At 38.9% G+C, this 25,128-nt stretch overlaps 1 protein-coding gene across 7 annotated transcripts in view; it reads left to right on the top strand.

Annotated features, from left to right (window-relative positions):
- The first annotated feature begins 18,049 nt into the window (after positions 1 to 18,049).
- The window catches only part of LOC120782056 (fibulin-2), a 50,771-nt gene continuing 43,692 nt past the window's right edge, over positions 18,050 to 25,128 (top strand). For 2 of the 7 annotated variants that reach the window (XM_040114214.1, XM_040114208.1), the window contains exon 1: positions 18,391 to 18,882. The gene's annotated coding sequence lies outside the window, so the exon portion shown is untranslated. The other 5 variants (XM_040114211.1, XM_040114210.1, XM_040114213.1 and 2 more) reach the window with 5 other exon arrangements.

Here is a 25,128-nt window from a genome sequence, read left to right as displayed (position 1 = left end):
CTAACTTACGAGTTCAGATTGAGGACATCGGATCAATGCATGAATTCAAATCTATTGGCTAAGTAATGAATGAAGATGAAGCAACTAACTAATCAATTGAATCCTTGAATGAGGCTGGCTTGCCAACGCACAATTTACGCTTAATGGTTGAATTCGAAGTAATAATTCTTCGAAACATAAACCAGACAAAACTATATAAGGGTAAGCGTTTGGTGGTAAGTAGATTGATGAACAATGTGATTTTCGTTACAATACGCAAAGGAAAATTTGAAGGTAAGGAAGTTTTGATTCGGAGTATACCGATGATCCCAACCGATATGTCGCTTGATGTTAAAATACTTCAACTTCCGATTCTGTCATTCGTAATGACCATTAACAAATCTCAAGGTCAATCTTTTAAAGTTTGTGGTTTGAATCTGGAATACCCACGTTTTCGCATTAAATAGAAAAAATCGTGTATTACAAGGTACTTAACTGAAGAGTACGACTTAAATATTTTATTTGCATTTCCTAATAAAAGGAGAATAGAGAAATGCGATGGACGGGACAAGGACAGAGACGAGTAGGTCCTTGTGACATTTACTACAGTGGCCATATAAAAGAGCGCAAGTTTGGTGTTGGATTCGTGGTGGGAGAGAGACTCCGTCGCCGAGTACTATCATTCACTCCGGTGAATGAACGTCTAGCCACAATCCGCATCAAAGCGAAGGTTCTTCAACATATCGCTGATCTGCGCCCACGCTCCGACGGATGAGAAGGACGATGTGACCAAAGATGCCTTTTATGAGTGCTTGGAACGCACTTATGAGAGAATGCCCCCGCCACGATGTCAAAATCGTGCTTGGCGACTTTAACGCCAGGGTGGGCAAGAAGGTATCTTTGGCACTACGGTCGGTAAATTCAGCCTCCACGAAACATCCCCAAATGGGTTGAGGCTGATCGACTTCGCCAGGGCCCGAAATATGGTTATCTGTAGTACTAGATTCCAGCATAAGAAGATTCATCAAGCTACCTGGCTGTCTCCGGATCGAAAAACTACCAACCAGATCGATCATGTTATGATAGACGGAAGACCGTCTCCAGTGTTTTAGATGAGCGTGCGCTCCGAGGTCCTAACATCGACTCGGACCACTATCTTGTTGCAGCTAAGATTCGCACTCGCCTCTGTGCAGCAAAAAACGCACGTCAACAAACACAAGGAAGGTTCGACGTCGAGAAGCTGCAATCACAACAGACAGCCGAACGATTTACGTCTGAGAGCACTCGTCAACAACTCAGTATAAGGGAACTGTGGGACGGCATTTCAAACTCCTTACGTACAGCTGCAACCGAAACCATTGGTTTTCGGAAAGTGCAAAAGAACAGCTGGTACGACGAGGAGTGTCGTGTCGCAACGGAGATAAAACAGGCTGCCTACCTAGCAACGTTACGATCGACCACAACAGGTGCGGAATGGGGTAGGTATCGAGAGTTGAAGAGGGAAGCGAGACGCATTTGCAGACAGAAAAAGAAAGAGGCCGAAATGCGTGAGTACGAAGAGCTTGATAAGCTGGCCGGCAGGGGTAATGCTCGAAAATTCTACGGAAAAATGCAGCGGCTTACAGAAGGTTTCAAAACCGGAGCATACTCTTGTAGAACCCCCAAAGGTGATCTAGTCACTGATGCCCCGAGCATACTTAAATTATGGAGGGAACACTTCTCCAGCCTGCTGAATGGCAGTGAACGTACAACGCCAGGAGAAGGCGAACCCGACTCCCCAATCGATGACGATGGAGCAGACGTTCCATTACGTTCGAATAGCAATTACCCGCCTGAAGAACAACAAAGCGGCGGTGGCCGATGGATTACCGGCCGAGCTATTCAAACACGGCGGCGAAGAACTGATAACGAGCATGCATCAGCTTATTTGTAAAATATGGTCGGAGGAAAGCATGTCCAACGATTGGAATTTAAGTGTGCTCTGCCCAATCCACAAAAAAGGAGACCCCACAATCTGCGCCAACTACCGTGGGATAAGCCTCCTCAACATCGCATATAAGGTTCTATCGCGAGTATTGTGTGAAAGATTAAAGCCCACCGTCAACAAACTGATTGGACCTTATCCGTGTGGCTTTAGACCTGGTAAATCAACAAGCGACCAGATATTCACCATGCGCCAAATTTTGGAAAAGCCCCGTGAAAGGAGAATCGACACACACCACCTCTTAGTCGATTTCAAAGCTGTTTTCGACAGCACGAAAATGAGCTGCCTTTATGCCGCGATGTCTGAATTTGATATCCCCGCAAAACTAATACGGCTGTGTAAACTGATGTTGAGCAACACGAAAAGCTCCGTCAGGATCGCGAAGGACCTCTCCGAGCCGTTCGAGACCAAACGAGGTTTCAGACAAGGCGACTCCCTATCGTGCGATTTCTTCAACCTGCTTCCGGAGAAAATAGTTCGAGCAGCAGAACTAAAAGAGAAGGTACCATCTTCTATAAGAATGTACAGCTGCTGGCATATGCCGATGATATTGATATCATCGGCCTCAACACCCGCGCCGTTAGTTCTGCTTTCTCCAGACTGGACAAGGAAGCAAAGAAAATGGGTCTGGCAGTGAACGAGGGCAAGACGAAATATCTCCTGTCATCAAACAAACAGTCATCGCACTCGCGACTTGGCTCTCACGTTACTGTTGACAGTCATAACTTTGAAGTTGTAGATAATTTCGTCTATTTAGGAATCAGTATTAACAAGTTTCTGCGAAAGATTTATGGTCCTTTGCGCATTGGCCACGGCGAATATCGCATTCGATGGAACGATGAGCTGTACGAGATGTACGACGACATTGACATAGTTCAGCGAATTAAAAGATAGCGGCTACGCTGGCTATGTCAGCTCGATAGAAGCTTATATGCGATATTGAGAAGGCTAATCCCACGGTAGTTGGCGCAGATTGTGGGGTCACCTTTTTTATGGATTGGGCATAGCACACTTAAATTCCAACCGTTGGGCATGCTTTCGTCCGACCATATTTTACAAATAAGCTGATGCATGCTCCTTATCAGTTCTTCACCGCCGTGTTTGAATAGCTCGGCCGGTAATCCATCGGCCACCGCCGCTTTGTTGTTCTTCACGCGGGTAATTGCTATTCGAACTTCTTCATGGTCGGGCAATGGAACGTCTGCATCCATCGTCCTGGCGTTGTACGTTCACTGCCATTCAGCAGGCTGGAGAAGTGTTCTGTCCATAATCTAAGTATGCTTTGGACATCGGTCTCTAGATCACCTTTGGGGGTATGCTCCGGTCTAGAAACCTTCCGTAAGCCGCTGCATTTTTTCGTAGAATTTTCGAACATTACCCCTGTCGGCCAGCTTATCAAACTCTTCGTACTCACGCATTTCGGCCTCTTTCGTTTTCTGTCTGCAATTTGCTTGGGAAGCTCTAAAAGCACGTTACGAAAACTACGATATTAATGAATTTGTTTATAAGCAACTCTTTTTGTATTTTACACATCTGATTGATTAATTTGTCTTCGGGGAATACCAAAATAACAAGAGCATAACGGTTGTGTCATGATCAATCAAGCTATGACTCATTATTCGCAGCGAAGTTGAGCGTGTTGGTCGTGCGAAAGTTTTGAAGCATATTATAAAAAAATAATTAAAATACTTAAAATGTAAATTTGTAAAAAATATTTACCCAGCTTTACGAACAAATAGTGAAAGAAAAAAATGCAAGTGAAAAAATTAGAAAATATTTTTGTATTGTACCCCTAAATTTTTTTGTTTGTGCAAGTTGCTTGTAAGTAACTTTGGGCGTTTAGGTCATAGAGACATTAAAATGAGTGAAGCACGAAAAGGGCTGTGTAATTAAACATACAACAGATTTTGGGAGACAGACTGGGACAAATCTTCCGCCGAATAGTGTGATGAAGACGAGGAAGAGTCAAAGTTGCATATAAGCAACTTTCAATATGTTTTGACCGGATCACGCTAGAGAGCTAAAACATGGCAATCAATTGAGACATTTTAAGTCAGAAAATCAAGAAAAAAAAATTGTCTGGTAGTTGGCTTAGGTGCGGTCCTGAAAAGGTTAAAAAACAATTCCCTAACACACTCGCCTTAGGTCACTCTCGCACCTCTGCAATACAGCAATTTCTAAACATGGAAAGAAAGGTGAACTAAAATCGGAATATGATGGTGTGTTAGAAGAATACCTCCATTTAGACCGCATGGAGGAAGTATACCCAAGGGGAAAAATCATCAATCAATGCAGTAGTAAAGCCAGACAAATAAACAACGAAAGTAAGGGTTGTTTTCTATGCCTCGAAAACGACAAGCTTCAGGAATTCCCTAAATGATTTAAGGGACCCACACTCCAACCAGATTTAAAGCACCTGATATTAAATAGGCGTATATTCAATGGGGACGTTGAAAAAATATATCGCAAATAGTCGTACATAAAGACGATCAAGATTTTCAACGAATTATTCGAAGATCCCCCGCAAGTCCACTACGCGACTTCAAATTAAAAACAGTTACCTTTAGTCATTACTGTGCACCATATCTAGCCATTCAAACTCTCCACAAATTGGCAGAAAAAACAATGTCAGAATTTCCTCTGGCAACTGAAGTGTTAAAAATACAAACGTATCATACGAGCATTTGTTACAGGTAATAAATGCCCTCAACGTCGCAGGGTTCCCCTTAAAAAGATCACAGCTAATTACGCAAATGCCTTAAAAAATATATCAAACGACACTTTGTTGGATATGAGTTTTATTATGCGATATCGGACCAGTTTTCATACAAAACTGAGTCCATATCCGCATTATCCGCCATAACGAAGAGACATATTTTATAACCGATAGCGAAACTTTTCGACACCACAGGATGCCTTTCGCCAATTATGATACAAACGAAAGTCCTGAATCAAGAATTATGGCGGAGTCCATATCCGCATTATCCGCCATAACGAAGAGACATATTTTATCCCCGGTAGCGAAACTTTTCGACACCACTGGATGCCTTTCGCCAATTATGATACAAACGAAAGTCTTGATTCAAGAATTATGGCTAGACGGAACTGACTGGGACGAACAAGTGAAAAATTGTCCCATTAATCTAATAATCCACGGTGGGTAAACTATTCCCCCGAATACAAAGTGGAACTACACGGCTTCTGCGACGCCTCTGAAAAGACATATAGTGCCACTATATATGTGCACACACAAAACGATACCGCAACCACAAGCCAACTACTGGTGGCAAAAGCAAAGGTTGAGTCTCTAAAAACGCTAAGTTTACCACGACTTGAACTCTGTAGCGCTCTGCTACTAGCAAAACTAGTTTCCATGGTATAGATTCACTTAAACATGACGAAATACAAATTATATCTATCTTCCGATTCCGAAATAGTTGTAGCGGGTTAGAAAAGCCACCACTCGCATGCAAAACATGTGTTTCCAGCCGCATGGTGACATGATCAGCCACATAGTGACATGTAGCCAGTGCTGACAATCCTGCCTATCTAGGAACAAGAGGGCGTAAACACCTGCACCTTGCCAACACCACCCTCTGGTGGTATCATTACTAAGAGAATCCAAGCCTGTTGACAAAAAGAGTTCACTCTTAGTACTAAATCCAATTCTAGACACGAATTCGCTTCGGGCGAATCATGGGCTTGCTAATTCAAGCCTAACATATAACGAACGCCATCCCATAATAATACCAGAGAAGTCACCATTTGCCACATTATTCCTTAATTATATCCACATGCCAATGCTCCATACCGAACATTGCCTCATGCAACATATGGTACGAAAAGAGTATTGTATTCCTCGTCTTAAGCCCCAAATCAAGAAGTGCAGTTTCATGTGCAAGACTATGCACAAACAGAAACTGTGAACTTAGATTATGGCAGCGTTCAGGTGAAGAACCAGCTCCGACACCAACCACTTGTTCGGCTGTCAATGTGAACCGCCAAGCGGCTGCCCTGGTTGCAGCGCCCCGAACCACCACACCAACGGCTTCTCATAGCGGAAAGCCAGCATTGCTATCAACACCCACACCAGCGGCGGACCCAAAGCGCATTCGATGCCCACCGGTTGCCTCACTGCGACATATTTAAAGAGTTGCAACCTTAGCAACGTCAACCGGCACACGGCTATTGTCTTAATTGCCTGGCGCCAAAGCATAACACTCAGGAGTGTACATCGGGTAATCAGTGCCAGATATGTATGCAGCTTCATCACATCATGCTACAACGAATCACCAGGCACGGTCACCATCTTGCCGGCCGCCCCTGCGACGCTGTACCACACCCGCCAATAAGCCGGGATGCATGGTCCCGTCGTACAATAGGCCCATCATCATCCCGTATCTGGCGGCCACAAAATGGGCCAACAACATGTGCTACTTCGGACTGAGTAGGCAATTGAGACGTAAAGTCCTCTCTTGACGAACAAAAACCAAACTCTGTAGTCGCTCATAATTCCCGTCCTGCTATATGGTGCAGAGGCTCGGACGATGACAACATCTGATGAATCGACGGTGCGAGTTTTTGAGAGAAAAGTTCTGCAAAAGATTTATGGTCTTTGCGCGTTGGCCACAGCGAATATCGCATTCGATGGAACTATGAACTGTATGAGATATATGACGACATTGACATAGTTCAGCGAATCAAAAGACAGCAGCCACGCTGGCTAGACAGATGACTGTCACTGTTCTGTAGTGGAGAGTGGTAGAGAAGTCTTAAATAGAATATCATGGATTCAAAATAAGATGAAATTATATTATAATTATAATAATTTTTACCATAACCTATTAACGACGCATGTTACAAACATGTCTCGCGAGCATACCGTTTGAATTTTTTATACCCTGAACAGGGTATATTAAGTTTGTCGCGAAGTTTGTAACACCCAGAAGAAAGCGGGAATGTTGGGCCACGTTTTGATTTCGGTTAAAAAGTCACATAAAAGTTATTTTTTGTGAAAATTCCAAAGCATGGATTTGTAGTGCGAGTCGTAACCTTCCTTTTGATAACATTGGTTTGATAAAATTCTACAAAAATTTAAAAGTTATAGCCATTGGCGCAAAAAACCTGATTTTGCGATTTTGAAAAAAGGTGGGGGATGTCGGGCCAGTCTGTAAATCGATCAAAACATGATTGTTACCGATGAAAAACGTTTATTTATCAATGGAAATGAAAGAGAGATTCATAAATAATAAGAAAAATAGGAATTGGCGAAAAAAATTATTCCGACTCGCAGTGGATGCAGGTGTAAGTGTTCGGGTTCGGTCCGGCACATTTCAAGTGAACCCCTCGATCACAAACGATGCAATGGGCCGTGTTTTGACGATTCTCGTGCTTCGGCATCATTTTCTTGCAAATCGTGCAAAAATCGAAGTCCTCTTCGATGTCGGTTTCGGTCGGAGACGGGCTTCTCTTCCGTGGCGTCTTCGATTTCCACGGCCTTTTTGCTTCTTAGCTGCTGGTTCATCGGCTGCCTTCGTCAATTTTTGCCGCTTTTTTCGGCCTTGTCACGCAGATCTGCGACAACCTCAGGCGATTTCAAAATCGTTGACTCCATTGTCTTGCGGCCACGTTTTGATTTCGGCGCAAGTGTGCCCAATTTCAACGGGCCAACCGATTTCAATGCATCACGGAGCTGTGGAGCCGAAACAAGAGACAACGACGATGATGCAGCACCACTTGTTGAAGCTGGGGCACTTGTCGATGCCTCCGACGTTGACACCTCCTCATTCGCAGCAGTCACAATGGCATCACCAGAGGCAAGAACTCGACGTTGATTGTCGGCGTCTTTCTCTTCGTCACCGAACAAATTTTCGCCGCTCAGTTCCGAAGCGACAAAGTCAACTTCAGTGAAGTTGAACGGGTAGATGCCAGTTGTTCGGAAGCCGGATTTGATGGTTTTCGGCGTTAACATAACATCGAGGCACTGATCGACAAGGAGCGGCACATGATGCCGATCGAAAGTGACACCAATGTTGGACTTTTTCCATGCATCATGCTTCACGGTCATCATGCCTTTAAATGGTGCAAATACCGCAACATCTAGCGGCTGCATTTTGTGCGTGCATTTCGGCGGAAAAGACAGCAACGTGATGCCATGATCCAACGCCAAATCTATCGCCTCGATCGATAAATGCGAACCGTGGTTGTCCAGCAGCAACATGGTTGGCGAATCGGCATTAGCACCGGTGTGCTTGATGAAATGACGCATGAATTGAGGGAATACGTCAGAATTCATGTAACCAGAACCGTTCGCAACACCAACAGCGCCATGACTCGCATGAGTCATAAAAATCTCTTTCATGTTGACTCGGGGAAAGAGGAAGAATGGCGGTATAGACTGGCCACTAGCGCTGACAGCCAAAGCCAAAGACACATTAGTGCCTTTTTTGGCAGATGTTGATGAGCCGACCTGCTTTTGTCCTTTGCGCGCGATGGTTTTGACAGGTCTGGTTGGCACGGTCGGGCACCCGGTTTCATCCATGTTCCATATTCGGTGAGGTTCAAACGGCGTCTTACCGAGAACGGATGAAAGGTTGGCAAAGAATGCATCGACATTCTCTTTGTTGAATCGCTTCGCACGGCTCTGGTTTACTTGCTGTGGTGTTCGCAGTGACAAATTTTTGTGGCGTTTCATGAACGCCAACTGCCAATCCTTACTCGCCTGTTGATTGTCGTTCCATGGATCCGGATACGACGCGCCAACTTTCCGAGCAAATTCATACGCGAACTTACGAAGCTCCATCAAACTAATTCCATAGTTGATGTCGCTGGCCTGGAGAATGTAGCTTATCAGCGCCTTCTATTGTTCGATGTTGAAGATCTGAAATAAAAAAAAATATTTCTTATTCGATGAAAGAAAAAGAAAGAAACCAGCAGAACTCACTGTTTTTGTGCCCATCGTCATGCTTTCAGCCAGCAAATTCTTCATTACATCGGCATTGGCAGTAGTAACGTCGATGCTCGCACCATCAAATGCTGCAATATAACACATCATGTTGGTCCTCGGAATTTTGTGTGCCGTCGCAGATTGTCGAACGCTGTTGTGATTTCACCAACTTGATCGCCTCCAAAATGTTGTCGAAATCAACAATTTTCTCTAATTTGGGATAGTACCGCGGCATAATGACTAAAAAAAATTTTTCGGAGCACGAAACTATCAGGAAATGTTGAAAAACTATGGTGTTGTTGAAATTCTGCACGAAAAATCACTTATACACGTCAAATATATGAAGTTGGCATGTCAAATGTTATATTATCATATTTGCAAAATGGCGGTGGATAATGAACACAATGTAAATTCGTGCAAAATTTCTTTTGTGCGTCGAAGGCTAAAGGCTCAACTAATATTATAAACATATTTACCTGGATGAATTTATTGGAAAATGTGAAAAAAATCAACTGTGCACAGAGTTGAAAAAAAACTTTCGGAGTGTCGAATTTCTTTTTGTTGTCGCAGAGAGGTTATAACACGTGTTCACAGCTCGAGTGCTATATAGAAACTGAGCTTAGTTACATTATGCATATACATAAATGATCAGTATGTTGAGCTGAGTTGATTTAGCCAAGTCCCTCAGTTTTTAAGATATCGTTTTGAAATTTTGCAAATGTCATTTTGTCAAGAAATTGCTCAATTTGTCAGAACTGCCGATATATATATAACATGTAGCTGCCATACAAACTGAACGATCGAAATCAAGTTCTTGTATGGAAAACTTTCACATTTGGTAATGTATCTTCACAAAAGTTGGCACAGGTTATTTTCTAAGATAATAAGAAGAAATTGTTCTGATCGGTTAAGTATATATATGCTTGCATGGGAAACTTCCTCATTTAACAATATATCTTCACGAAATTTAGAATGAGTTATTGTTCATAAAAATAATATAATATCGGATGAAATTGTCCAGATCGGCTCACTATAGCATATAGCTGCTAAACAAACCGAACGATCGGAATCAAGTTCTTGTATGGAAAACTTTCGTTTTGACGTGGTATCTTCCCGAAATTTGACATGGATTACTGCTTAAGGTAAAAATATAATATCCGAAAAAATTTTTCAGATCGGATTACACTATAGCATATAGCTTCCATACAAACTGAACACATAGTTACTAAAAGAAATGCACCTGTGAAGAGTATATTAGCTTCTGTGCAGCCGAAGGTAACGTTTTTTCTTGTTCTATCAAAAGTTAATTCAATACACACAGATATGAAAATGTCGATGGCAAAACACAACTCTTTTCGCCAATGGTGTCATTGCATGCATTATCTGAGGAAATACTTGTACATCTATCAATGTATTTTTCAATCACTACGTTTCTAACTCATAATGAAGATATATTTATAAAAAATACACAAGCGAAATATTATAAAAATGTATAAGAAATTAAGAAATCGCATGCCATAAATACATTCATTCCTCGGTTTGTCAAAAATATTTCCTGTGTAATAAAGTTAACAAAACTGTAATTCTACATACTCCTTTCTGTTAAAGTCGAAACAATGTGAATACTTCACTGGGTGAATTCCATTTTTGTGAGGTGAATTCACCTGGTTGAAATTTTACAAATGCTCGCTGTCGAACATGCATCTTCTCAATGTTCTCTGCCACAACCGCATCACTTTTTTATACTAGCTAAAAAACGGCGCATATGTCAAGGAAAGCTAACTGTGGTGTCAGTTTGTTCTTGAAATGTTTGAAAAGCTGTAATTTTTTGTTTTTATAATCATAAAATTTTGTTTATCTTACTTATGAAATTAATATTTTTCAATGGTATTGAATTTGAAAAATTGTTTGTTATAAATTTTATTGTCATCCACTACCAATTTTTGCCATTATAAATATTTAATTTTGTTTCTTTTTACATACATATTTTCAATAAAAGTGAAGTTCATGAAAGTTTCATGAAATCTTACTTGCTTAACTCATTTTGCACATACAAGTATATCCGGCCTGTTGTTACATGTATGTAAAGCGGGCCCACCGACCTGGGCTAAAATTTTTCCTTTTTAATTTTCACAGTTGATTTTTATTCCCTTTTAGAGTCTACGCTAAATATTTCAGATCTTTACTTTGAAATTCGCGCTCTCTTCGATAATGTATTAAAAATAAGTTTGTACGGAATACTTTTGATTCTTGCAATATGAGAGGGATGCATACCGATGCCCCGATGGTTTCATAATAACAAACATGTGCATTTTCCGAAAAGGAAGAAGTCGCACGATGCCATATCAGGTGAATACGAGGGATGGTTAATGTTTAAAATGTGATTTTTGGTCAAATAATCGGTCAAAAGATGCCCTTCGAATGTTTGATTGGTCGTCAGTCAATTTGTGCGGAACAAACCGTGCACACACCTTTCGTAAGCCCAAATATTTCAATGATGATTTCGGCTGACTTGATAATCGTCAATTAGGTCCTCACGGCCACTTTGAAAACATTGAAACCACTCGTGCATTCTGCTACGGCAGTGCCGGATTAGCCACGTAGAAAATGGCCCCGCACTCCAACTGACCGTAATTAAAAAAATATAAATTTAGATGGATCGTAAAATATCCTTGCATGCTTTAAAAGCGAAGCGCTTAGGCTATGCTTCAGTTCCACCTGAAAATCTAAAACTTCGATTTAGTCACGTTAAATCCTAAAAATAAGTAGGCATTTTATGAACTTCTTAACTTTAATGTTCTAATGTTTAATTATAAATATTATAATCGACATATTGAGGCTAGTATCTAAACTAGGTACATTTCTACCTCTCAAGCGTTCAGATTTTTATTTTTTAATTAAATAAATATTTTCATAAAATAAAATAAAAAGAAAATCATTATCGAATATCACTAGATTTTTTATTCTTCATTGCCGTCGAAAGAAAATAAGTATAATTATTAAATTTTTACAATATTTTTATTGAAAATAATTGTTTAGTGACATTCTTGTGACCTTCCATATTACAAAAAAAAACATTATTTCATATCACAAAACACAGTAATTAAAATGTTTTATGTAGTTATTTCTTTTTCCAAGCGGACGCTGACCTCTTAACAGCGCAAAAATTTTTAGTTCAGCCCAGCATTGGAATACATTTTCAATAACGTCGATCAAAACGCGGACTGCCGTAATAAAGCTTACGGACTACTTTTACGATGAATAAGTTAGAAACGGGAATAATGACAATTACGTGGAACGGAATCCTAGAACGCTTGCAAGCGACTAGTGCTTCGCTGCAATCGTCTGGTCAAGACCTTAATACAGGATGCGCCCTTTATCAATCATTATCCACTTTTTCGGAAATTGAGGCAAGAGCCAAAGATCAGACCTACTGTGAAAAATACCAGTAACGGACATCACGACGAATCAAGCAAAATACAAAGTACGACCATTTCAGCGGCTCTACTACACTCGACGATTTTGTTGAAAATCAAACACCTGGATAGCGTTTCGAAGTTGAGGTATTTATTGTCATTATTGATAACGTAGTGTCTTCTTTAATTAAACGTATGAAAGCATATCATAAAATTACTAGTATTTTTCGACATTTCGACAGCTAAAATATCTTACAACAGAAGAGATTTTGGAAAAATCCTGGTCATGAAGATGATTTGGAGAACAGCCTAGGCAGCGAATTAGTGCAGGTCGCAGAGCTGCTGAAATCAGATGTGGCTACTGTTATTGACAGCAAGAAACAGGAGCCTCTGGAGTAGCAATATTATAAACTTTTATTAAATAATTCTTTAGAATCGTGTTTCCCAAACTTAGAAATTGCTTTGCGAATTTACTTATTTCTCGTGATCACTAACTGCAGTGGGGAACGTTCTTTTTCAACATTAAAACGTATTAAAAATGAATTAGGGCAGAGAACGTCTTAATCACATCACTCTGTTGAATAAAGAGCATGACTTGCTTAAAGAGGTCGATATTGAAAGTATTATAACTAAATTTGCCCATAATAAATCCAGAAAGCTTTAATTGTAACAATTTTGTTTTATTTAATATCCTAAACTTGAGAACCTATAGCAAACCAAGGGACCCTAGACAGAATTTGCTACAGGCCCCGCGCTAGTTTAATCCGGCACTGTGCTACGAAGTAGGCAATCATCGCCATAAACTTGTTTGATCAATTAAAACGTTTCAGGAAAAGTTTTACCAATTTTGAAACAAAATTTAATGTTAACTCTTTGTTCGAAGCTCATTTTCGCACCGATAACACAAACATACTGACACTTAAAACGAAATAACTTCACCTCCAATCTATGAAATGTCATGAAATTCTCACTGAACAATTGATAAAAATAGCAGGTTCTAACGTACCAGTCGACATATAGATGGCGCCACCATGGGACGCTAGATTCAAGAAGTTTACTTTGGAACATACCTTGCATAACCAGATAAACTCATACATTCTCCCGTAAATGAACCTGTTTGAAAACCGAAAGTTTATTAAAATATTCTTTTAATAAACTTTCGCCGCTAGTTTAGTAATTATTAAATGTAAGAACTGTGTTATAATGAAAACTGCGAAAAAATAATAACGAAGGGACAATAAATGAGGTCTATTGTTGTACTTTTGCACCGTAGATTGGTTACAAACGTTATAAAAATATGATCATTGCCCTGACCAGTAAACTTGTTTGTAACCACAAAAAGAGAATTCCTCTAAATTTGTAATATGAACACAATTCCAAACTAGGAATGATCAAGGGTGGCTAAATTTGCAATTTCAATATATAGCTCATCAGATGGAAATTCTTGTGTAAAATCAAATGACAAATGGCCAAAATATGTCAAAAAACGAACTAAAGACTTGTTAAATAGGTCCAGCAAAATTACATATATTACACATAACAGGGCATTTGCCATTTGAAGAACACGCAATAAAAATGTGAACCCTTAATGTTTATCTGCAAAAAGCATAACGAAGATAAGGTTTCAACACAACGATGAAACGAGATAGCAGTCTTTAAAGGTCTGACAAATTACAATCGCATCTAACGCTAATTGAGTCCGATGGGGCTGCACTCATACTTACATTTACAATTTGATTATCAGTTTTGGAAAAAAATATTTTCGTTGATAATGTAAAGTCAGCAAATCTCCATGTCGCCGGCGTGTTTAAGGAGAAAGTTTTCAATACTGTGATAGTTCCACCCAATTTCTTTTAATTTCAAAAGCCTCTTAAAATGAATTTGTCTCGTTTAATGACCATATTTTAAAATGTTAATAAGTTTTTCGCTGTTTTCGACTCGCCATTTCTCTCCCCACTTCTGCTCTCTTGTAAAACAAAAAACACATATAAAGGTAACAATAAAATTACAGAGTTTAATATGGACAAGAGAGTATCTCATAAAAGTGGTATGGTCGCTATGTGTAGTGCTACCAAGTTTTGTTTGGCATATTTTACAAGGTACTTTCCAAAGTAAACAGGACTTTTTGAATCTAGCGCCCCCTGGTGGCGCCATCTATATGTCGACTGGTGCGTTACAATCTCCTATCTTTATCAATAGTCCAGTGAGAATTTTATGACATTTCATCAATTGGGAGCGAAGTAATTGCGTTTTAAGTGTCAGTATGCTTGTGTTATCGATGCAAAAATGAGCTTCGAACAAAAAGCCAATATTAATTATACCCTGAACAGGGTATATTAAGTTTGTCACTAAGTTTGTAACACCCAAAAGGAAGGGTCGGAGACCCTGTAAAGTATATATATAAATGATCAGTAGGTCGGGCTGAGTCGATTTAGCCATGTCCGTCTGTCTGTCCGTCTGTCTGCATATATACGAACTAGTCCCTCAGTTTCTAAGATATCGTCTAGAAATTTTGCGAACGTCATTTTCTCTTCAAGAAGCTGCTCATTTGTCGGAACTGCCGATATCGGACCACTATAACATATAGCTGCCATATAAACTGACCGATCGGAATCAAGGGCTTGTATGGAAAACTTTCACATTTGACAATGTATCTTCACGAAATTTGGTATAGATTATTTTCTAAGACAACAATGTAATCTCAAAAGAAATTGTTCAGATCGGTTAACTATAGCATATAGGTGCCATACAAACTGAATGATCGGAATCAAGTTTTTGTATGAAAAACTTTCACATTTGACAAGATATATTCACGAAATTTGGAATAGATTACAATGTAATCTCCGAAAAATTGTTCAGATCGGATTACTATAGCATATAGCTGCCATACAAACTGAATGATCGGAATCAAATGCTTGCATGGCAAACTTCCTCATTTGATGATATATTTTCACGAAATTTGGAAAGAGTTATTGTTTATAGAAATAATGTAATATCAAAAGAAATTGCTCGGATCGGATTACTATAGCATATAGCTGCTATACAAACCGGTCGATCGGAATCAAGGGCTTGTATGGAAAACTTTCGCATTTGACGTGGTATCTTCACGAAATTTGGCATGGATTACTGCTTAAGGTTACAATATAATCTCCAAAAAAAATGTTCAGAACGAATTACTATAGCATATAGCTTCTATCCAAACTGCACACTACTAAGAGAAATGCACCTGTGAAGGGTATTTAGCTTCGGTGCAACCGAAGTTAACGTTTTTTCTTGTTTTGTTTTAAAGTTGGTAAAACTTTTACCGAAATTCAATTGACGAAACAAGTTTATGGCGATGATTGCCTATCCCGTAGCAGAGTGCACTAGTAGTTTCAACGTTTTCAAAGTGATCGTGAGAACTTAGTAAATGACGATCAACATGTGGGCCAATCAAAATCCGTGATCACCGGAAATTCCATCGAAACTGTGCGTGAATTCATCAAAAGTCAGCCGAAATCATCATTGAAATTCATGGAAATGGAATTGAACATCTCATGCATCATGCAGACGTAGAGGCCATTCAAAAGGCTTGCACTGGCATACTGGCGGCCATACCGGCTAACGAGCTAAAACACTCGTTCGACATGCTTTTGAACCGTGAAAAAAGCTGTATTAAAGCAGAAGGAGACTATTTTGAATAAAATAAATTGATTTTGCCAAAAAAACCATTTCTTCTCTGTTTTTTTTTAAAGTCCTGTTTACTTTGGAAATCACCCTGTCGATCAGTTTTTATACTCTCGCAACAAAGTTGCTAAGGAGAGTATTATAGTTTTGTTCACATAACGGTTGTTTGTAAGTCCTAAAACTAAAAGAGTCATATATAGGGTTATATATACAAAAGTAATCAGGGTGCCGAGTAGAGTCGAAATCCGGTTGTCTATCTGTCCGTCCGTCTGTCCGTCCGTCCGTGAAGCTGTAACTTGAGTAAAAATTACAAAGTTTTTTGTACATATGTATATCGGAAACTATAGCTATGTCAACCAAACTCTATAGAGTCGTTTCCTTCAGGCATTTCCATACACAGTTTAAAAATGGAAGAAATCGGATAATAACCACGCCCACCTCCCATACAAAGGTTATGTTGAAAATCACTAAAAGTGCGGTAATCGACTAACAAAAAACGTCAGAAACACTACACAGGAACACAGGAAGCTGCACCCAAACTTTTTTTAAAAATTGAAAATGGGCGTGGCGTCGCCCACTTATGGACCAAAAACCATATCTCAGGAACTTAACACCCTGATGACATGTACGAAATATGGGTGAAATCGGTTTACAACCACGCCTTCTTCCAATATAATGCTATTTTGAACTCCGTCGGATGCTTCCTTTGTATAATATATACATTAGGAACCAATGATGATAGCGGAATAAAACATTACACAAATACGGTATTTGAAAAATATGTAAATGACGGATAATGAAATCTCGATTATCACTTTATCATGCGAGAGTATAAAATGTTCGGTGACACCCGAACTTAGCCCTTCCTTACTTGTTTTATTTTGAATAGTTAAAACGGCAATTGAAAAGATTTATTTCTTATATTTTTCAAACTTCAAACTTAAAATCAAATATAGTAATAGATAAAAAAACAAAAAGCAAAGTTTTTTATCGAAAAAAATTGGTTAGAGCATATTAACTTAGCCAACATCTTTCAAGGGCCTGTAGAGTGTTACTAGATACATACGGAAGGATAATAAAAATGTTACCGGTAGTCTGGCGACATTGCTAGCCTTTTCGTCGCCAAAGATAAATTCCAATGTGGTCAACAAATGTACATAGAAAGTTTTTAAGCTCACTGGCAGGTCAACTTTACTTATCCGTTATTAGGGTTCCCGATCAAAGGAACAATACTGGCAACGCTCTTGTCCAACGTGACATAATCCTCCTGAGTTTTAAATGTCTTATGTTAATTCCGAAAAAAATTTAATACCAAAGGAAATGTTACTTGGGTATGTTAGTTTGCATACTTAAGTGTGCCCATTCTTGTGCGTGTATTCATATCCGATATTTACTCTGCTCTTATCTGAGCTGTTTACTTTCAGTTAGATATGACAACTCGCTAGTACATTTGTATGTGCCCTACAGGGAGATGAATTAGTTTGGTCCTGCGAACAGAGAATTTGCATTAATGGTATGTATTAATAAAAGAGTGTGCTTTATGATATAGTAAAACAATGTCACATCACAAATTATTGCCACAAGCATATTTAAATTGCGCGTTTTCTTAAAGTTTCATTGTTTTACATATTTTATTAGTGATCTTGAACAGCGAAAAAAAGTCGTATTTCGATCTGGCCGTACCCATACTGATCGGTTAACAACCGCAATGTTTATCTTCTATTTATTTCCATTGAAAATATTATAAAAATGACAATCAGCTATTTACGAGAGTTTCAAACTACCTGCCGCCTGACACCTACAAATTTGGATCTGATTAAGTGCGCAGTTAATTCGGATTAAAGCTGCCGTCTGTCAAGGCTTTAAGTTAAATAAGCAAATACATACTACATAAGTAATATGTTGAAGCCGTTAAAATATGTCTGAACATTTCGGTTTCCTGCAGGGTATGTATTTATGTGCACATATTTTGAATGATAGCAATTAAGCATTCTCATGTTTTCATGAACAAATGTCAGAGCGTACATATGTAAGCACTAAGTGCATGTGAAAGAATGTTTATGATTCGTTTTTTATTTATTATGTTGAACACTGAACTATAACAAATTTAAGTCCAAGCTAAACCAGGTAAACAACCAGTGGATACATCATTTGTGTAAATGTCTTGTAGTAATGAAAACCAAGCTATATATATCAAAAATGTTGCAGACAGCTACAGAAAATTCGAAGTCAAATGACCAATAAGAAATAATATAATTTTAACGAAAAACACAATAAGACAAGTCAGTTAGTTAACCAAATCGTCAACGATCGTAAGCAACGAATGTACTCAGCTGCATTGGTGTGGTGTGTATTACACAGATTAATTATGTAGTTCATCAGTCACTCGGTATGTGTAACGGTATAAGCAGCAAAGTGTCAGTACGAATTCCAAGATTGATGAAATTTCAACAATTTATCATTAAAACTGATGAAGATATGAAGATAGTTGCATATATGTACATATATGTACGTCAATATGTGTCGTTGCACATGACGTAGTCATATGAGCACATGAATTTAAATACCTACGGATAAATAAAAAATGTGTTATTGTCATTTATATTAAGAGAGTCAAAATAAAAAAAAAATTAAGAACAAAAACTGATGTCTCATAGAAACTTGAGAAAAAAATATATTATAATATAAATGCAGTGTTCTAAACTCATATGCTTGTGCATACATTACGAGAAATGCTCGTAGATCATTTGAAATATGCAACCCCACCATACACTACAATCTTTATCTTAGGAAAGCGTTAAGTGTACAACTTGATACATCTGCATTTTGAGGACCGATTTGTGTTTAAAATCTGATCTATTTCACCTACATAGTCATTCTCCAACAATCAGGTATCTAACATAATGCAAGTTTACCACAATATGAAATTCTGCTTTTATAAACTGTTATTTATATGCTTACTTCCAGAATATAAGATATATATCCTAATATAATATAATATAATATAATAGACGTTTTGTAATAAATGCGTTTTCTGTGCAAGTATGCTTCATTTGGAAGTGAATGCCTGAATGTGTTATTTTCTGACAAAACGGAATATATCTTATATTATATGTAAAAATTCTCCTCAAATTTGTCGAAGTGTCGCTCAAAGTGAATTATGTGAAAAGTGTTGCATTCAATGTAACATTTTCTGAGAAGTTTTGTTGCATTACAGCTTTTTAAGAGAGTTGTCCCTCTTTTAACAACTTAATTATTACTTATTCTTAAGCAATAGCGACATAATTACCAAAAGAATTACATGACCAGTTTGTACAATTCGGCATGCTATTATTACGTAAAATATTCTGTCCGAGGTATAAAAATAAAAAATTGTTATATTAGTTAATAAAAAATTGATATTATATCGAGCAAAATATATTTTACACATTCTCAATAATATGTTATGAATTAATATCATACTTTCTTACTTGTATACCTCGAACAAGGATATATTACTCAGGTATACTCGAGAACAAATTTGTTTAAACAATTTTTAAAATATATAGCTTATGGTATACACTGACCAACATATTCGACGTAAGATTTGTTTGTATAACAAAAATCATTATACAAGTACAAGTATACAGTATATGGGAATCGGGGTAATTCGTACATGTAGAACATTTGATATTAAACGTTCAGTTAATTTTGCTATGATATTTTGACCAATATACACGACATAACAACCGGAAGATTGAAAATTTAATATTAGATATGTGGAAGTAGGGGAAGTATTGGCCGTTTTATGATTTTTGGCATTACCACATATTTTTAACAGTTTCATTAAGGTACCTCGCATGCCCTACCCTTATATAGTAAAAGGTTTAAAATAAACCAGAAGTTTTAAAATCCTGATATAAGTTATATGGTGTCTAGGACAAGCTTTCACCTGATTTTACGCATTTTATGCACCGTTATTATAAAAACACCTCCTCTCAATTTTATTAAGATAATTCACTTATTTGCGAATACATGCAGTATAAAGTCAGTCGGAAGTTAGAAAATTTTTCTATTAGATATGTGGGGGTAAAAAGAAATCTCACAGATTGACCGATATTTCAATAAGAATTTCGCGATGGGAACTGGGGTCGCCATGTTTGCGGCATCTTGGGGATTGAATAGTTTTAGTCCGATGTGAACAATTTGTAGTCATAAGGTGGCACACAAGGGCACTAATCGTGCAAATTTGTATCCGTATACATTGATTGATTTATATACTGGAAAGAGCAAAAATCAGATGGAGTTTTAAACTGCACTTGAACGGATAGACAGTAACTCGGAATTCAACTCATCTCGTGATCCGAATGTTTTCATATGTACATATAACTACACATCTATCTCGATACAGATAAGCGTTAGGTGAACAAAATTATTATACTCTGTAGCAATATACTCCAAAGGTATAAAAATAGACAAGGTATAAATTGCCGCCAAACACAAAGGATGGCCGTCAAAACGGCCAAGGAACAAGTGTACTATTTTTAATTAAGATATCTTAATTTTAATTCAAGTTATCGCATGCATAGACAGACTGACAGACAGGCGGACAGTCATTTATATTTCTACTTGTCTCATCATCCTGATCACTTATATATGTGTAAATACAATTTATTATCCATTTATTTCAAAACAAAAGGTATACTTACACACTCCCTATGATGGGGCCGATGGTTGGTGCTGTCAGTGCGTCTAATCGGTTCGGTGTCCGTGAGAAAAAAGAAGGATTGCGGGTTGCAGGAGGATGGGTTGCTTGTCACAAAGATTTAAAAAACATAATAAAGGGTTGTATCTCGGTAATGTAGTACGTGTTATTGGTCGGTAACATAGTAACAACATAGTTGTAATTTATCGGTAGTATTTTATGCTAATTACAAAAATTCGAATAAATTTTACAGAGCAGGGTTTTCTACATATTCGTTATTGTGCGTGGAATCCTAGTGCGTATATCGTTGGTGTGAGCGATTTTCATTCGGATTTCCTGTTGGTTGTTGGTGTGGTTGATTGCTTACTATGCCTGCAATAGCGATTTTATCTGCTACGCTACCTTTTGATGCGATCACCCACAGATCGATGAGTACTGTTTCGCAGAACTCGGTACCACCACGTCGCATTTCGTTGAAAAGTTGGTTTGAGTTTAGGTCAGCCAAGAGCTATCAGCAAATATGAGCGGAATTGATAACTGTCCTTAACTCTATTAGGTTGCTGGGAGGAACTTGTGGCATGATCAGGTTATATTTCCTTACATCGTGAGTCACACTGGTATCTGCGATCCAGAAAAACAGCCCCAAAAAAATTGTTGACTCAATGTTTGTTTCTGACATATTGGTTGGGCTTATGAGGGTTACAATATCTGCATATACAGGAAATTCGGGCTGAGGTAGTGAAATTCTGGGCAAAATGCTTTGCGGTTGCATTACTCGTCGAATGTTTGGGAGTGGTGACACTTGGGTATTATTTTTACCTTGTTGTGCCATCCTGTTAAACTATGCTACCTTCGGTTCATTAATTTTAAAATTTGTGTTGATAAAATGTACTATCTATTTATTTCTAAGAAAAATGTTTGATGCTGATGGTTGCTGCTGCCGCCGCGTCTGATCTGTTCAGAGTTAGTGTGAGACAAAGGAAGAGTTGCGCGATGATGTAGGAGAGTGGGTGGCCCATCCTTTTCTTCTTCTTTAGTAGCGTAGAAAACACTATGCGTTTTAGTCGAGTTAACAGCAGCGCGTCCTCCGTTTCTTCTATTCGCAATTAGACGCCAAAATAGAGATACTAAGTGCAACCAGGTCCTTCTCCACCTGGCCTCTCCAACGAAGTGGAGATCATTCTGTAGTGTTTTCATCCATACGGACGACACCTAGGCAGCATAACCGCTGCCTTTTAATTCGCCTAACTATTTCAATGTCGTCGTATAACTCATCGTTCCATCGAATGCTATATTCGCCGTTGCTAATACACCAAGGGCCATACATTTTCCGCTGAACATCTCTCTCGAAAAGTCGTAACGTCGGCTTATCAGATGTGGTCATCGTCCATGCCTTTGCACCATATAGCAGGACGTGAATAATGAGTGACTTATACAGTTTGGTGTTTGTTCGTCGAAAGAGGACTTTAGTTCTCAATTGCCTACTCAGTCCGAAAAAGCACCTGTTGGCAAAAATTATTCTGCGTTGGATTTCGAGGCTGACATTATTGTTGGTGTTAATACTGGTTCCAAATTATCTTCGACTTTGAAGTTGTGATTGTGAACAGTGACGTGGGAGCCAAGACATAAGTGCGACGACTGTTTGTTTGGTGGCAGGAGATATTTCGTCTTGCCTTGCTTCCTTGTTTAGTCTGGAGAAAGCAAACGGCTTAGTTGTTGAGGCCAATGATATCAATATCATCGGCGTACGCCAGTAACTGTACACTGTTATGAAACATTATGCCTTCTCGATTCAGCTCTGCTACTCAAATTTCTTCAGCAATAGATTGAAGAAGTCGCACGATAGGGAGTTGCCTTGTCTAAAACCTCGCTTGGTAGAGGTACTTTCCGATTCTGACACAGCCGAATAAGTTTTGTGGGGATACCAAATTCAGACATAGCGACATAATGGGAGCTCCTTTTAGTGCTGTCAAAAACAGCTTTGAAATTAAAAGGCGGTGTTTGTCGATCCTCTTTTCACGGGTCTTTTCCAAGTTTTGGCGCATGGTAAATGTGTCGATTTGAAGCCACAATGATAAGTTGTGTTTGTTGATGTGAGTGTTTTGCTGCACAGAGGCAACTGGTCCGAGTCAATGTTCGGAACTCCCCAAGCACTATTTTGATATCGTGGCGGGGGCAGCTCTCATAGGTGCGCTCATAAAAGGCATCTTTGGTCACATCGTCCTTCTCTTCCGTCGAGGTGTAATCTCGAATCAGCAGTATGTTGAAGAACTTCGCTTTGATGCGAATTGTGGCCAGACGTTCATCCAACGGTGTGAATGCCAGTATATGGAGAATACTACACCGAATTTGCGCTCCGTTATATAGCCACTGCAGTAAATGCCTCAAGGACCTACTCGTTTCAGTCCATGTCCCGTCCGTTGCACTTCTTGGACGGCGGCTATGTCAGCCTTTACATTTACGAGTATATTAACCAGCTGGGCAGCGGCTCCTTCCCAATTAAGGGACCGGACATTCCAGGTGCATGCCCTTAAATTGTAATCCTTAATACGCTTGCCGCGGTCGTCATCAAAAGGAGGGCCTCTTATCCTAGGTTGTTCGTTCATTTTCATTGGGGCATTTGTTACGTGGCGGGACCCAAACCCAGCGCACAACCCTGGGGTGGAATAATTCGACTTCTTACTTTAGCTCGCCTTGAAAATGGTGTTTTTGGCTATTCAGAGGATACTCGGTCTATGACCGGAAGTTGTGAGCTGCTTGAGCGTAGTAAAAAAAATTGTTTATAACAACTCCCAAGTGAATGGCGCTCAGAGAACTTTCCCCACTTGCGTGAACTTCTACACGTGGCTCCATCTTTCAATGTTATGTGTTGACGGTCGATTATTTTCAGGTGATACAAACAAATAACATATTCCAAGAGTTTAAAAAAGTTTCGAAAGAATTCAATGTTCATTGTTTAACGCAATTGTGAATGGATCAAATTAAATATTTTATTGAGTCATATTATTTACAATAGACTTACTCAGCTTTACTGCTATATTTGCTATTCACGCTTAATGTCTTCAATTGACTTAAAATGTTTTCCCTGGAGCGATTGTTTCAGTTGGATAAAAAGCCAGAAGTCATGCGTGGCTAAAGGTCAAAGTGGTGGCTGCGGCGTGTTATTGGTTGAAAATTTCGCGAAAAACTCTCGAAGAACCAATGCAGTATGCGACGTTGCATTACCGTGATGCAAAAACCAAGAGTTGCTAGCCCATGATTCCAGCCTCTTTTTACGAATACCTTAGCGCACACGACGCTTAACACTGAAATAGTATTCCTAGTTGACAGTTTGGCCAGGCGGAAGAATTTCGGAGTGCACCACACTTCGATAATCGAGGAAAACTGTCAACATAACTGAATACTCAGATGCCAAATTTAGCATTTAAATTTTGTGATATATATACATATATGTATATGCTGTTGCATGGATTGCGGCGTACTGCTTGTAGAGTTCCCGAGGGCGCAGAATACATGCTGCAAGTCCTGAAAATGCCTTTGGTTTTAAATTTAGTGCATAGTATTTAGCATTTATTTACAACACAACATTTTGCGGGTTTATGCGACTTACGATTATAGTAAAGAAGTGTATGCGTTGTTTGCTTTTATTAATTTTATTTACGGTTTTCTTTCACATTTCTTTAACATCGGTTTGTTAAACTAGCTGTTTATTGCCTTTTCTATGCTATCGGCTTATAAAGGATAGTAACTCTACGCCAGGCTCAGACTATGAAATTAGAGGGATCTTGCGAGAGAGTGGCCGTGATTGGAGAACGGTTTCGATTTGTACAGCAATATTGTATGAAAAGTGTCAATTTTTTTTTTGACCTTTTGAGACACTTTTATGTTTAAGCGCGTATGCACTAATTTGGCGTTTAGTAGTCCGCCACCGCTCTAGGATTGGTTCAGAATTGTTTCTATCTCAATAATGGCCAAAGCCATCCTGCGGGGCTCAAAATTTGTATGTGTTTTTAATATAGGAACTGTCAGAGGTAACTCTGACTTTGTTTTTTAAACCAATTTGTGGAGTATTGGAAAATTGTGGCTCTAGCGGTAGTCATACGACGTGCCGGCCATTATTTGATCGAGTAGTTGCAGCTTTCGAGTAGCGCTTACCATACTGATATTTTATAGATTTGTTTGTTATTGGAAGTTTCCTTAACTTTTGCCATTTCCTAAATTGTGAATTAAGGTATTTGTTTTAATAATACGCAACTTGAGTTGGTATGATGTTGACCAGTTCTGTAACTAGTACATTTTGTGTTTCGCTGTGCAGCGTTTGAGATTTTTGTGCCTTTGAGCAGCATGGTGTCTCTTGGCAATTTTTAGTATTTTGGCTTTCGGGATTTGCTTTTGCAACTAAACGCGTGGTTCTTTTTGTATATGCGCTCCTTTGAGGTGAGATGGGATATGT

This window comes from Bactrocera tryoni, unplaced genomic scaffold, assembly GCF_016617805.1.
Source record: "Bactrocera tryoni isolate S06 unplaced genomic scaffold, CSIRO_BtryS06_freeze2 scaffold_925, whole genome shotgun sequence".
Classification (NCBI taxonomy): Eukaryota; Metazoa; Arthropoda; class Insecta; order Diptera; family Tephritidae; genus Bactrocera; species Bactrocera tryoni.
The sequence above is the reverse complement of the archived record's forward strand: the minus strand, read 5'-3'. Positions and strand labels throughout refer to the sequence as shown.